Genomic DNA, 13,790 nt, shown 5'->3' with positions numbered 1-13,790 from the left:
TGGTCTTCCCTCTTTGGCTGCATCTCTCTGCTGATGGTCTTCCCTCTTTGGCTCCATCTCTCTGCTGATGGTCTTCCCTCCTTGGTTCCATCTCTCTGCTGATGGTCTTCCCTCCTTGGTTCCATCTCTCTGCTGACGGTCTTCGCTCTTTGGTTCCATCTCTCTGCTGATGGTCTTCCCTCCTTGGTTCCATCTCTCTGCTGATGGTCTTCCCTCTTTGGTTCCATCTCTCTGCTGATGGTCTTCCCTCTTTGGTTCCATCTCTCTGCTGATGGTCTTCCCTCTTTGGTTCCATCTCTCTGCTGATGGTCTTCCCTCCTTGGTTCCATCTCTCTGCTGATGGTCTTCCCTCTTTGGTTCCATCTCTCTGCTGACGGTCTTCCCTCCTTGGTTCCATCTCTCTGCTGATGGTCTTCCCTCCTTGGTTCCATCTCTCTGCTGATGGTCTTCCCTCCTTGGTTCCATCTCTCTGCTGATGGTCTTCCCTCCTTGGTTCCATCTCTCTGCTGATGGTCTTCCCTCTTTGGTTCCATCTCTCTGCTGATGGTCTTCCCTCTTTGGTTCCATCTCTCTGCTGATGGTCTTCGCTCCTTGGTTCCATCTCTCTGCTGATGGTCTTCCCTCCTTGGTTCCATCTCTCTGCTGATGGTCTTCCCTCTTTGGTTCCATCTCTCTGCTGACGGTCTTCCCTCTTTGGTTCCATCTCTCTGCTGATGGTCTTCCCTCCTTGGTTCCATCTCTCTGCTGATGGTCTTCCCTCCTTGGTTCCATCTCTCTGCTGATGGTCTTCCCTCCTTGGTTCCATCTCTCTGCTGACGGTCTTCCCTCCTTGGTTCCATCTCTCTGCTGACGGTCTTCCCTCTTTGGTTCCATCTCTCTGCTGACGGTCTTCCCTCTTTGGTTCCATCTCTCTGCTGATGGTCTTCCCTCCTTGGTTCCATCTCTCTGCTGACGGTCTTCGCTCCTTGGTTCCATCTCTCTGCTGATGGTCTTCCCTCTTTGGTTCCATCTCTCTGCTGACGGTCTTCCCTCCTTGGTTCCATCTCTCTGCTGATGGTCTTCCCTCTTTGGTTCCATCTCTCTGCTGATGGTCTTCCCTCTTTGGTTCCATCTCTCTGCTGATGGTCTTCCCTCTTTGGTTCCATCTCTCTGCTGATGGTCTTCCCTCTTTGGTTCCATCTCTCTGCTGACGGTCTTCCCTCTTTGGTTCCATCTCTCTGCTGACGGTCTTCCCTCTTTGGTTCCATCTCTCTGCTGATGGTCTTCCCTCTTTGGTTCCATCTCTCTGCTGATGGTCTTCCCTCCTTGCTTCCATCTCTCTGCTGATGGTCTTCCCTCTTTGGCTGCATCTCTCTGCTGATGGTCTTCCCTCTTTGGTTCCATCTCTCTGCTGACGGTCGTCCCTCCTTGGTTCCATCTCTCTGCTGACGGTCTTCCCTCTTTGGTTCCATCTCTCTGCTGATGGTCTTCCCTCCTTGGTTCCATCTCTCTGCTGACGGTCTTCCCTCTTTGGTTCCATCTCTCTGCTGATGGTCTTCCCTCTTTGGTTCCATCTCTCTGCTGATGGTCTTCCCTCTTTGGTTCCATCTCTCTGCTGATGGTCTTCCCTCCTTGGTTCCATCTCTCTGCTGATGGTCTTCCCTCCTTGGTTCCATCTCTCTGCTGATGGTCTTCCCTCTTTGGTTCCATCTCTCTGCTGATGGTCTTCCCTCTTTGGTTCCATCTCTCTGCTGACGGTCTTCCCTCCTTGGTTCCATCTCTCTGCTGACGGTCTTCCCTCCTTCGTTCCATCTCTCCATCCAGAGGGTTTAATAGGAGCATCTAAGGCCATCAACCGCATTGCTCGACCCCGTCATCAGAGGAATGGTTTTGTTTCAGAAAGTCGTTTCTAGATATCGTTCTCTCCTGATTTATGGCGTATTGTACACATGGCGGCTAGTTCTATTGGCAGGATCTTCCCAAGGCTTTGGCAAAAAGTTGAGAGGTAATGGCTAAATGGTTTAGATAGCGATACCCATCTGTTTCTGGCTGGGCTGGGAGAGCGGGTGTAGTACCACTAGAAGCAGCAGCATATCTCTGGTTTGTGGGGGTGGTTGTGTCCCTGGGCCCAGATGCTTTGTGTAATATTGTAAGTCGCTCTGGATAAGAGCGTCTGCTAAATGACTTAAATGTAAATGTAAATGTAATATCGTCCCTGTGTTTCTCTTGTCATTCGTCCTCGTCGATGCTGCTTGTTGCTTCTCGTCCGGGTTTAAGTTATGTGCATGACATGTTTTCTGTTTTTAAAGTTACCCTCGGTGTGCATCTGTCTTCTAACACAGGGCGATATTTTAGACCCAGTCTGCTGTTCCTTACATGCTCCCGTTTCATAGTCTTCCTCTTTACTCTTCCTCCAAACTCCTCCTGCTATTTTGAGGAACGCCGTTTCCTGGAGTTCTCTTTCTTTTCTTATTTGTTTGGAGCAGGACCTGGTTTATGAGTTTTGTGTCCGGCTTCCAGACTGTGTTTTTATGTTGTTGTTCTCCGCAGAGAATTGAGGAGCTATTTTTCTGGTTGGATCTGGACGTTGTTGTAATAAAATCAGCACTGCATTAATACTCAGCTGCATGCTGAAGAAGAGACAGCTGAGAATACTGTCTGTTACTGTGTGAGTTGTCTATAGTCAAAAGGAACTAAGGAATTATGACAAAAGGGTTTTTATCCTCCAGAATACCTCCAAGACAAGACAGACAGAAAGACCTATTTTTTCTTCTTCGAGCATCATCTGGTGTAGGGAAGGTCACTCCTGGAGAGTTGAAATCTGCTGCCTCTCTATGTAAAAGAATCCTGCTGCCTCGCTCTGTTGGTTTCTATGGTAATCCTGCTGCCTCACTCTGTTGGTTTCTATGGTAATCCTGCTGCCTCTGTCCTGTTCCCCCACCTCAATATCTGACTGCTGTTTCCCTCTGTGTGCTTGCCTCTCATCTGGGAGCCTGGCTTCCTCTTCTTTCTTTGTTGTTGGATGGCCGGGCAGAGGTGTCTGGGAGTGGGCTGGGCAGAGGTGTCTGGGAGTGGGCTGGGCAGAGGTGTCTGGGAGTGGGCTGGGCAGAGGTGTCTGGGAGTGGGCCGGGCAGAGGTGTCTGGGAGTGGGCCGGGCAGAGGTGTCTGGGAGTGGGCCGGGCAGAGGTGTCTGGGAGTGGGCCGGGCAGAGGTGTCTGGGAGTGGGCCGGGCAGAGGTGTCTGGGAGTGGGCCGGGCAGAGGTGTCTGGGAGTGGGCCGGGCAGAGGTGTCTGGGAGTGGGCCGGGCAGAGGTGTCTGGGAGTGGGCCGGGCAGAGGTGTCTGGGAGTGGGCCGGGCAGAGGTGTCTGGGAGTGGGCCGGGCAGAGGTGTCTGGGAGTGGGCCGGGCAGAGGTGTCTGGGAGTGGGCCGGGCAGAGGTGTCTGGGAGTGGGCCGGGCAGAGGTGTCTGGGAGTGGGCCGGGCAGGGGTGTCTGGGAGTGGGCCGGGCAGGGGTGTCTGGGAGTGGGCCGGGCAGGGGTGTCTGGGAGTGGGCCGGGCAGAGGTGTCTGGGAGTGGGCCGGGCAGAGGTGTCTGGGAGTGGGCCGGGCAGAGGTGTCTGGGAGTGGGCCGGGCAGAGGTGTCTGGGAGTGGGCCGGGCAGAGGTGTCTGGGAGTGGGCCGGGCAGGGGTGTCTGGGAGTGGGCCGGGCAGAGGTGTCTGGGAGTGGGCCGGGCAGAGGTGTCTGGGAGTGTTGTTTGTCTGCGGTTTGATCAGACCCCCCCAGTGTATCTGTTTAGTTAGCTTGTTTGCTAGATCACCATTTTGTTTTATGCAGCGAACTCCTTACTGTAGGGCAAGTTGATGCAACAATTGTCTTGTTTTGCCCGTGTGTGTGTGTGTTTCTATTTATATAACAGTTGGTTCCTACTGTCTGCAGCCTGTCCCCTTGTCTTTCTGAATGTTATTTTCATCCCTTGGTTGATTTGAAATGCCTCGCATGTAATTACTTTGGGTACATTTTTTTAAAATTTAAAAGCCACGCCTTGGCGTTTCACTGGTCCACTACAATAATGTGTTTCTTTTCACCGCCAAACCCACCGCTGGTGGGCGTGGTCATCTGACCATGGCACCGCTGGTGGGCGTGGTCATCTGACCATAGCACCGCTGGTGGGCGTGGTCATCTGACCATAGCACCGCTGGTGGGCGTGGTCATCTGACCATGGCACCGCTGGTGGGCGTGGTCATCTGACCATGGCACCGCTGGTGGGCGTGGTCATCTGACCATGGCACCGCTGGTGGGCGTGGTCATCTGACCATGGCACCGCTGGTGGGCGTGGTCATCTGACCATGGCACCGCTGGTGGGCGTGGTCATCTGACCATGGCACCGCTGGTGGGCGTGGTCATCTGACCATGGCACCGCTGGTGGGCGTGGTCATCTGACCATGGCACCGCCTGCAGTTTGCTAAATGGTATTTGGTGCTTGGGTTGGAAGCGGCGTTATGGTCCGATGACATAAGAGTTATTTTGGCCACACACATACCAACGGTTGGTTTGGCATCGAAAAACAGAAACGTATGCAGAAAATAACCTACCTACCTACAGTGAAATATATCTTTGACGTTAAGAGACTATGTTTCTTCCATTGGTCCTTGGGCCCCTTGTGAAGGTCAATGGCATCATGAACTTTACCAAGTACCAGGACATTTTTGGCAAATACCTGGTTGCCTCTGGCAGGAAGTTGAAACTTTGGATCTTCCAGCAAGACAATAACTGCAAGCACACATCAAAATCCACAAAGAAATACAAATCTACATTTTGCATTGTCCATCTGTCTCCGGACTTGAAGCCATTGAAAACCTGTGGTTTGATTTGGAATAGGGAACCCGCCCCAGCCCTTCAATTAGGGTTTGTGTGTATGTGCTTATGTAAACAGCAGGCTATAGGGACTTCCATTCATGCATGTGATCCCCAACCGTCCTGCAGCCCTTACTTCAGCCCTACTGGGGTTTACAGAGGAGCTCTCCTCTCTCCCTTCCCGGTTACAGAGGAGCTCTCCTCTCTCCCTTCCCGGTTACAGAGGAGCTCTCCTCTCTCCCTTCCCGGTTACAGAGGAGCTCTCCTCTCTCCCTTCCCGGTTACAGAGGAGCTCTCCTCTCTCTCTTCCCGGTTAAAGAGGGGCTCTCCTCTCTCCCTTCCCGGTTACAGAGGGGCTCTCCTCTCTCTTCCCGGTTACAGAGGAGCTCTCCTTCCCTACAGAGGAGCTCTCCCTTCCCTTCCCGGTTACAGAGGGGCTCTCCTCTCTCCCTTCCCGGTTACAGAGGGGCTCCCTCCCCCTCTCTCCCTTCCCGGTTACAGAGGGGCTCTCCCTCTCCCTTCCCGGTTACAGAGGAGCTCTCCTCTCTCCCTTCCCGGTTACAGAGGGGCTCTCCTCTCTCCCTTCCCGGTTACAGAGGGGCTCTCCTCTCTCCCTTCCCGGTTACAGAGGGGCTCTCCTCTCTCCCTTCCCGGTTACAGAGGGGCTCTCCTCTCTCCCTTCCCGGTTACAGAGGGGCTCTCCTCTCTCCCTTCCCGGTTACAGAGGGGCTCTCCTCTCTCCCTTCCCGGTTACAGAGGGGCTCTCCTCTCTCCCTTCCCGGTTACAGAGGAGCTCTCCTCTCTCCCTTCCCGGTTACAGAGGAGCTCTCCCTTCCCAGTTACAGAGGGGCTCTCCTCTCTCCCTGGACTTTCCCAAGTTTCCTAATGCTGGTTGGTTGGAGGTTGTCATTGTTTTAAAGTGACAGTTCCCCCTTCAGCTGCCTCACCGCAAAACATTCTAAACTTCCTCGTTCCCTCTCTCTAAACCCCCCCACACACTTTCCCGGCCTGTCAGGTTAAAAACAAGACACATTTTGTGTTGCTCAATCAGTCTCGGCAGAGCAGAGGTCATGTTCCTCTCAAGACTCCATAACAAGTAGCCAATAAACTTACTGTGATAGGAGATAGGCTGTCTTTACCATCAGTCATCTTTGGGAACAGCGTTGTCAGAAAAACAACCATTTTTTCTGTCAATTCATTTTCACATGTGACTGTTGATAGTCCTCGTGTTTCATTCAGTAGCTGAAGTAACTGTTACTGTTTCTAGTCGTGTTTCATTCAGTAGTTGAAGTAACTGTTACTGTTGATAGTCCTCGTGTTTCATTCAGTAGCTGAAGTTACTGTTAATAGTCCTCGTGTTTCATTCAGTAGCTGAAGTTACTGTTAATAGTCCTCGTGTTTCATTCAGTAGTTGAAGTTACTGTTACTGTTGATAGTCCTCGTGTTTCATTCAGTAGTTGAAGTTACTGTTACTGTTGATAGTCCTCGTGTTTCATTCAGTAGTTGAAGTTACTGTTACTGTTGATAGTCCTCGTGTTTCATTCAGTAGTTGAAGTTACTGTTACTGTTGATAGTCCTCGTGTTTCATTCAGTAGCTGAAGTTACTGTTAATAGTCCTCGTGTTTCATTCAGTAGTTGAAGTTACTGTTACTGTTGATAGTCCTCGTGTTTCATTCAGTAGTTGAAGTTACTGTTACTGTTGATAGTCCTCGTGTTTCATTCAGTAGTTGAAGTTACTGTTACTGTTGATAGTCCTCGTGTTTCATTCAGTAGTTGAAGTTACTGTTACTGTTGATAGTCCTCGTGTTTCATTCAGTAGTTGAAGTTACTGTTACTGTTGATAGTCCTCGTGTTTCATTCAGTAGTTGAAGTTACTGTTACTGTTGATAGTCCTCGTGTTTCATTCAGTAGTTGAAGTTACTGTTACTGTTGATAGTCCTCGTGTTTCATTCAGTAGTTGAAGTTACTGTTACTGTTAATAGTCCTCGTGTTTCATTCAGTAGCTGAAGTTACTGTAAATAGTCCTCGTGTTTCATTCAGTAGTTGAAGTTACTGTTACTGTTGATAGTCCTCGTGTTTCATTCAGTAGTTGAAGTTACTGTTAATAGTCCTCGTGTTTCATTCAGTAGTTGAAGTTACTGTAAATAGTCCTCGTGTTTCATTCAGTAGTTGAAGTTACTGTTGATAGTCCTCGTGTTTCATTCAGTAGTTGAAGTTACTGTTAATAGTCCTCGTGTTTCATTCAGTAGTTGAAGTTACTGTTACTGTTAATAGTCCTCGTGTTTCATTCAGTAGCTGAAGTTACTGTAAATAGTCCTCGTGTTTCATTCAGTAGTTGAAGTTACTGTTACTGTTGATAGTCCTCGTGTTTCATTCAGTAGTTGAAGTTACTGTTAATAGTCCTCGTGTTTCATTCAGTAGTTGAAGTTACTGTAAATAGTCCTCGTGTTTCATTCAGTAGTTGAAGTTACTGTAAATAGTCCTCGTGTTTCATTCAGTAGTTGAAGTTACTGTTGATAGTCCTCGTGTTTCATTCAGTAGTTGAAGTTACTGTTAATAGTCCTCGTGTTTCATTCAGTAGTTGAAGTTACTGTTACTGTTAATAGTCCTCGTGTTTCATTCAGTAGCTGAAGTTACTGTAAATAGTCCTCGTGTTTCATTCAGTAGTTGAAGTTACTGTTACTGTTGATAGTCCTCGTGTTTCATTCAGTAGTTGAAGTTACTGTTAATAGTCCTCGTGTTTCATTCAGTAGTTGAAGTTACTGTTAATAGTCCTCGTGTTTCATTCAGTAGTTGAAGTTACTGTAAATAGTCCTCGTGTTTCATTCAGTAGTTGAAGTTACTGTTACTGTTGATAGTCCTCGTGTTTCATTCAGTAGTTGAAGTTACTGTTACTGTTGATAGTCCTCGTGTTTCATTCAGTAGTTGAAGTTACTGTTAATAGTTGTGTTTCATTCAGTAGTTGAAGTTACTGTAAATAGTCCTCGTGTTTCATTCAGTAGTTGAAGTTACTGTTACTGTTGATAGTCCTCGTGTTTCATTCAGTAGTTGAAGTTACTGTAAATAGTCCTCGTGTTTTATTCAGTAGCTGAAGTAACTGTTACTGTTGATAGTCCTCGTGTTTCATTCAGTAGCTGAAGTAACTGTTACTGTTTCTAGTCCTCGTGTTTCATTCAGTAGCTGAAGTAACTGTTACTGTTTCTAGTCCTCGTGTTTCATTCAGTAGCTGAAGTAACTGTTACTGTTGATAGTCCTCGTGTTTCATTCAGTAGCTGAAGTACCTGTTACTGTTTCTAGTTGTGTTTCATTCAGTAGCTGAAGTAACTGTTACTGTTGATAGTCCTCGTGTTTCAACTAGTGTTGCCTCCTTGCCCGTGGGTCTGACTAGATGTGTTACTATGACAACTAGGGTAAGATTATCAGGCCCTCCTATCACTAACAAGGATTTTTTTTAGCACCATGTTTTCTAATGGCCGCCCACTAAAATATGAGATATTAGGCAGATTTGAGTAAATTGTTCTTGCTAATCCCAATAGATTGTTCAATCTTGTGGGCTGTAGACCTAATATATCTGACTACCACGGGTGGTTGCAAAAATAAAATTGTAATGTAGGTGTATTGGCAATGTGACATTTACATTTCAAGTTCCAACTTTTTATTTAAATAGACTCGCTGCGATTTTCTGAAACGTCTCATCCATCCTCCAAATCTGTCTTTCTCTCGCTCTCTCGCTCTCTCGCTCTCTCGCTCTCTCGCTCTCTCGCGCTCTCTCTCTGGGGGGTGTGTGTATATGTGACGGGAGTCTCTGCCGGTGGCATCCCAGCTTATGCTCAGTTCACGGCCCTTAATATGGTCCATTTCCACATAGACCTAACCTCATACCAGTGTTTTACGTTAATGTAAAAACTCTGGTGTTATTGTGCTTCCACAGCTCTGGCTGACGGTTATACTGATGATGGTTAAACATGGTGGTAAATCCTGAATGGAAATTCTTCACCCGTGTCCTGTATTCCTGCTGAAATGGGATTCAGAACTGAATTCTGACCGAGAAAGTCCCGTGTAGGTAGTGATCACCTAGAACGATAACGGCGTGACCCGTTGCTACCTAAAAGCAGCAGAGTTAAAAAATTATAATAATAATAATGTTTTTTTAACTTAACATCTTCGGCTGAACTAACCCAAAGTCTCTCAGGGGACGCTCCATGTAAGTAAGCCTGCTGCGCTGGCCCATTTGAAAGCTAAAATCACTGCGCCTACTACAGCTTCCAGGAACCCCACAGCAAAGTTTGATACCAGCCGACAGGAGATTTCATAACTTAAAACCATGACCAGAGAGACGACAGCAAGCTAACATATGTTTAAAAAAAAATATTTATTTAGATGGTCATACCATGGATCATTTATCTGTTTGATAAAACATTTTAGGACCTCTTTTTAGGTATATTAAAAAAAAAAATACAATATTGAATTTAAGCCTTTACTACTATTTAAAAAAAAATATATTTATTTTATTTTACTAGGCAAGTCAGTTAAGAACAAATTCTTATTTTCAATGACTGCCTAGGAACAGTGGGTTAACTGCCTGTTCAGGGGCAGAACGAAAGATTTGTACCTTCTCAGCTCGGGGATTTGAACTTGCAACCTTTCGGTTACTAGTCCAACGCTCTAACCACTAGGCTACCCTGCCGCCTACTATAGCCAATAGAAACGCATTGCACAATACATTCATAAATTATGTATTTTGGTGGGTATTTCTATTTATTTATTATGATATTTAGATTAACCTCTCTGGTACAAGTGGGACGGTAGCGTCCCACCTCGACAACAGCCAGTGAAATTGCAGGGCACCAAATTCAAAACAACAGAAATCCCATAATTAAAAATCCTCAAACATACCAATATTATACACCATTTTAAAGATAAACTTCTTGTAAATCCAGCCACAGTGTCCGATTTCAAAAAGGCTTTACTGCGAAAGCACACCAGGCAATTTATGTTAGGTCAGCGCCTGGTCACAGAAAACCATACAGCCATTTTCCAGCCAAGGAGAGGGCTCACAAAAGTCAGAAATAGCGATTTAAATTAAACACTAACCTTTGATCTTCATCAGATGGCACATCATAAACATTGATCTAAGATACAAGTGTTTAACATACATTTAAAGATAAACTTCTCCTAAATGCAACTGCTGTGTCAGATTTCAAAAAAGGCTTTATGGCGAAAGCTCACTTTGCGATTATGTGAGGTCAGCGCCTAGCCACAGAAACCCATACAGCCCATAGACAAACCGCATAGACACAGTATATTGGATAGGCAATCACTTGAAAAATGACAAACCTCATATTTCCCACTTCCTGGTTGGATTTTTCTCAGGTTTTCGCCTGCCATATGAGTTCTGTTATACTTACAGACATCATTCAAACAGTTTTAGAAACTTCAGTGTTTTCTATCCAAATAAACTAATATGCTTATCCTAGCCTCTGGGCCTGAGTAGCAGGCAGTTTACTCTGGGCACGCTTTTCATCCGGACGTGAAAATACTGCCCCCTACCCTAGTGAGGTTAACTCTGAAGAATTAAAAAAAAAGGTTTGTTCTCTTCTTCGAAAATATTCCTGATCAAATAAGTCTAGACAATATCCAAAACCACATTTTCATTAATTCACTTTTTTAAAAGCATGTACTTCTCAACAATACCAGAACAAATGTTTCCAATCCTCGAAGGAAATATCGATACTATTCAATCATTTCTGTCTTTCAGATACTTTTTCCTATTTGGCTGGCTACTATATGTACTTGTGGAAAACACAGCTTTCTGTAAATGTAATGCGAGGGGGGTTCTTGCCACCATTTTTGCGTTTGTGCAATTAAGCCTGGGAAGTTAGTCAGAGGGCAAGCAGCGTGCTCTGCACGTTTACATGTGACTGGCGTGCCATTGACTGTATAGTTTATATAACAGCTAACGTCTCTTCTTTCTAATGGACTTACGGCCTGTTTGTCTGTCTGAGTTGTGACACCCCACTACCCCTGGAAAAAAATGAAAGCTAAAAAGTGAGTTAATTTTTTTATAAAAAAATAAATAATTCAGGACATCTTTGTCTCTGTGTTGCAAATAAAAGCTGAAATTGGTTTTGTAGTTTTTAAAAAATGATTCATTGAGTTGTTTTTGGCTCCCTGCGCGTACCGTAGTGTAGGCTTCCCGCTGTACAAAGTTATAATATACCGGAAATGACCAGATTAGAACATTTATTTTAGATGACCTGTAATGGGGCGGCAGCGTAGCCTAGTGGTTAGAGCATTGGACTAGTAACCGAAAGGTTGCAAGTTCGAATCCCCGAGCTGAAAAGGTACAAATCTTTCGTTCTGCCACTGTTCCTAGGCAGTCATTGAAAATAAGAATTTGTTCTTAACTGACTTGCCTAGTAAAATAAAATATATAGATATTTTTTTAAAGGCTTAAATTCAATATTGGATGGTTGCAAGTTCGAATCCCCGAGCTGACAAGGTACAAATCTGTCATTCTGGCCCTGAACCTGTAATGAGAATAAAACGTGAGCTTGTTGTGCGTCGCCGGCAATTTTTTTTTTTGCGCCTAAAACCATTTGTTGTGCTTTGCCAGGTATAGTTCTTTGTCCTATTAAACTAAACTAAAATGTGATCATATTTATTTAACTATTACAGCATTAAAGTCGAGCTAAAATAAATTATTAATATAGTCTTCCTTGTTATTGTATCTGCCCATTTCCTGGTTAGCGTTTGACTGTCAAAACAGTGGGTGCGTTGAGCGCATGGTTTTTCATTGACATGTAATGCAGTAGTAACTCATATATATATATATATGATCATATCCCTAAGTGTATTTATGCTAATGTTTGCACCTTCATTGAAAGTGTGCTGTAAGGTTATTCATGTACATTTTATCATCTGAGGATGAATATTGAAATTCATGCTATTGCATGTTAATTGAACCTGATGTGATGTGGCTGTTTAGCATTGGTCAAATGCATGATGGGTAGTAGTGATATTTAATCCCTTTCATTTTCTTGGTTGTCGTCCACAGGGAACAGGTCGGCATGCTGCCTGTTACAGGTGTATTTGATGCCTGTGTTTTTTTCTTTTGAGGGCTGTACTTGATTCAGTTTATGTTCCTTTGTCCAGGTAATTATTTGTTTATATATCGTACAGTCGCTGGCTCATTCTTTCTCTCCTAAATGAAAAGCAGTTCCGCATTGTTGCCACGTCACTGCTGAGCTCCAGTCCAATGGTGGCGAGCTTTTACACCACTACAGCCGTCGCTTGGTATCGCGCGTGATGATCTTAGGCTTGTGTGCGCGGCTGCCCGACAGTAAGTTATTGTGCTGACGTTGCTTCTAGAGGCAGTTTGGAACTTAGTAGTGAGTGTTGCAACCGAGGACACACGATTTGTAATGCGCTTCGGCACTCGGTGGTTCCGTTCTGTGAACTTGTGTGGCCTACCACATCTCGACTGAGCCGTTGTTGCTCCTAGACGTTTCCACTTTACAATAACAGTGCTCACAGTTGACCGGGGTAACTCGAGCAGGGCAAACATTTTACCAACTGACTTGTAGGAAAAGTGGCATCCTATGACGGGTGCCACGTTGAAAGTCACTGAGCTCTTCAGTAACTGCCAATGTTTGTCTATGGAGATTGCATGGCGGTGTGGTGGGGTGATTTTATGTGTGTGTGTGTGGGGGGTAACGGTGGTGTGGTGTTAAAAGAATCCACTAATTTGTGTGTGTTTTGTGTGTGTGTGTGTGTTTGGGCGGTGTGTGTGTGTGTTTTGGGGTCAGGCAAAGTGTTTTGGGGGACCCACAGTGTGTATGGTGGGTTGGTACATTGTGGTTCAGTGGTGGGTGGTATGTAGTGGTGGGTGACATGTGTGTGTGTGTGTACGTGTGTGTGTGTGTACGTGTGTGGTGTACGTGTGTGTATCCCCTGTGTGTGTGTACTTGTGGTTCAGTCCTGGTATCCCCCTGGTGTGGGTGTGTACTGGTTGGGTGTGATATGGTGTGGGTGTGTACTTGTGGTTCAGTACTGTGTATGTACTGGTCGTGTATTGTGGTTGTGTCCTGATATGTACTGGTGGGTGTGTGTGTGTGGTTCAGTGTGTGATACTGGTGGGTGTGTGTGTACTGGTGGGTTGTAGGTGTGATACTGGTGGGTGTGTAGGTGTGTACTGGTGGTGTGTACTGGTGTGTATGTGTGTGTACTTGTGTGTGGGTGTTGTGGTGTGTGTACTGGTGGGTGGGTGTGTACTGGTGGGTGGGGTTCAGTGGGTGGGTGTATCCCCTGGTGTGGGTGTTGTGGTTCAGGTGGGTGTGATATCCCCCTGGTGGGTGGGTGTGTACTGGTACGTGGTGTACTTTACTGGTGGGTGTGTGTACCCCTGGTGTGTTGTGGTTCAGTGTGGGTGATATCCTGGTGGGTGGTGTGTACTGGTGGGTGGTTCAGTCCTGATGTGGGTGGGTGACATTAGGTGGTTCAGTACTGGTATCCCCTGGTGTGTGTACTGGTGTGTGGTTCAGTGGGTGTGGTGGGTCTGTGTTGGTGGTGTGTGTACTGATTGTGGTTCAGTGGTGTGATATCCTGGTGGGGTGTGTGTGTACTGGTGTGGTTCAGTCCTGATATCCCCCTGTGTGTTTACTGGTGTGGTTCACGTGTGTGTGTGATATGTGTGTGTGTGTGTGTGTGTGGTTCAGTGTGTATGTGTGTATGTACATGTGTGGTTCATGTGTGTGTGTATGTACTGGTGTGACATGTGTGGTTCAGTGTATGTACTGGTGTGTGTGTGTGTGTACTGGTGTGTGTGTGTACTGGTGTGTGTGTGTGTGTACTGGTGTGTGTGTGTGTACTGGTGTGTGTGTGTGTACTGGTGTGTGTGTACTGGTGTGTGTGTACTGGTGTGTGTGTGTGTGTGTGTGTACTGGTGTGTGTGTGTGT

The 13,790-nt window shown here is 46.2% G+C and overlaps 1 protein-coding gene across 1 annotated transcript in view; it reads left to right on the top strand.

The window, feature by feature from the left end:
* The window catches only part of LOC118377302 (insulin receptor-like), a 54,708-nt gene that overhangs the window by 30,597 nt on the left and 10,321 nt on the right, over window positions 1–13,790 (top strand). The window lies entirely within an intron of this gene.

Source organism: Oncorhynchus keta, chromosome 1, assembly GCF_023373465.1.
Source record: "Oncorhynchus keta strain PuntledgeMale-10-30-2019 chromosome 1, Oket_V2, whole genome shotgun sequence".
NCBI lineage: Eukaryota > Metazoa > Chordata > Actinopteri > Salmoniformes > Salmonidae > Oncorhynchus > Oncorhynchus keta.
Note: the sequence above shows the minus strand (reverse complement) of the source record. Positions and strands in the feature narration are given on the sequence as shown.